This window comes from Arachis duranensis, chromosome 1 (assembly GCF_000817695.3).
Source record: "Arachis duranensis cultivar V14167 chromosome 1, aradu.V14167.gnm2.J7QH, whole genome shotgun sequence".
Classification (NCBI taxonomy): Eukaryota; Viridiplantae; Streptophyta; class Magnoliopsida; order Fabales; family Fabaceae; genus Arachis; species Arachis duranensis.
The window spans coordinates 71,568,226-71,569,859 of record NC_029772.3 but is presented as its reverse complement, the minus strand read 5'-3'; the positions used below and the strand labels follow the sequence as shown (position 1 = coordinate 71,569,859).

Genomic DNA, 1,634 nt, shown 5'->3' with positions numbered 1-1,634 from the left:
CTTCTCCCATATGAAGCAGTAATGGGGTTAGCATATGACCCCAGAGTCCTCCTATACTGTTCATTTCCACTTAATTCCATGATGGAACAAGGGAGATGATATATATGTTGATATTGTCTATTTTATTATAAAGATAATTTTCGAAATAATAGAATAAAACAAAAACTGAATTAAAAATAAAATAAATAAAGAAAGAAAATTAAAAATTAAAATTAAAAAAAAAATTGAAGAAGTTTATGAATATTTTCGAAAATTTGAGGAGAGAGAAAGGGGTTAGGATATTTTGAAAAAGATATATATATATATATATAATTTTTTTTTAAAACGTAAAAGGATAAGAATTGAAAAATTTTGAAATTGAAATCTGAATTTTTATATAAAAATTTCGAAAATATAGTTTAAAATTAGTTAGAAAATATATTTTTTTTGAATTTTGAATTTTATGATGAAAGAGAAAAACACACAAAAGACACAAGACTTAGAATTTTTAGATCTAATGCTCCTTATTTTCGAAAATTTTGGAGGAAAAACACCAAGGAACACCAAACTTAAAAATTTTACGATCAAAACACAAGAAAGACTCAAGAACACCTTGAAGATTCACAAGAACACCAAGAACAAAAGAAAGAACACCAAACTTAAAATTTTTAGAAAACCAAGATAAATTTTCGAAAATTAAAGAAAGATCAACAAGAAAACACCAAACTTAAAGTTTGGCACAAGATTAAATCAAGCAAAATTATTTTTGAAAAAGGATTTTAAAAAGAAGGTGCCCAAATGCCAAGAACATAAGCCAACGCTATAACCAACTGAGCTAAAAATGTAACGTATTTTAAAGATGTATTATTTTTATGGATAAAATAAATTTTTGAAAACTAATGTTTTGAAAAAAAGCACAAGAAAAACAAGAAAAGACACAGAATAAGAAAAATTAAAGATCAAACAAGGAAAATAAACAAGAACAACTTGAAGATCAAGGAAGAACAAAGACACTAATACGAAAATTTTAAAGAAAAATATAAAATATGCAATTGACACCAAACTTAGAACAAGACACTAGACTCAAAGAAAAATTAAAAATTAATAAAGAAAAATAATATTTTTGAAAAGAAAATAAAAGACTCTGACCCAATTACCAAAATCTTCCTAATCTAAGAAATAAAATAAACCTTTAGTTGTTCAAACTCGAACAATCCCCGGCAACGGCGCCAAAACTTGGTGCACGAAATTGCAATAACACTTTTTGCAATCCGCACAACTAACCAGCAAGTGCACTGGGTCGTCCAAGTAATACCTTACGTGAGTAAGGGTCGAATCCCACGGAGATTGTTGGTTTGAAGCAAGCTATGTTTATCTTATTATTCTTAGTCAGGATGCCAACAACAGTGTTTTTCAAGTTCAGTGAAGGAAGGGAAAAGGGCATAAAATAAATACTTGTTATGCAGTAATGGAGAATATGTTGGAGTTTTGGAGATGCTTTGTCTGATTTATTCCTGTAATGTAATATTCCATCCATGGAAAAGTGCAAAGTTCCCTCCACGGCAAGCTGTATGTAGGGTGTCACCGTTGTCAATGACTACTTCCATCCTCTTAGTGAAAATGGTCCAAATGCTCTGTCACAGCACGGCTAATCA

At 29.4% G+C, this 1,634-nt stretch overlaps 1 protein-coding gene across 1 annotated transcript in view; it reads left to right on the top strand.

The window, feature by feature from the left end:
- Positions 1–1,634, top strand: part of LOC107493518 (protein MAIN-LIKE 1-like) — a 13,227-nt gene that overhangs the window by 9,691 nt on the left and 1,902 nt on the right. The window lies entirely within an intron of this gene.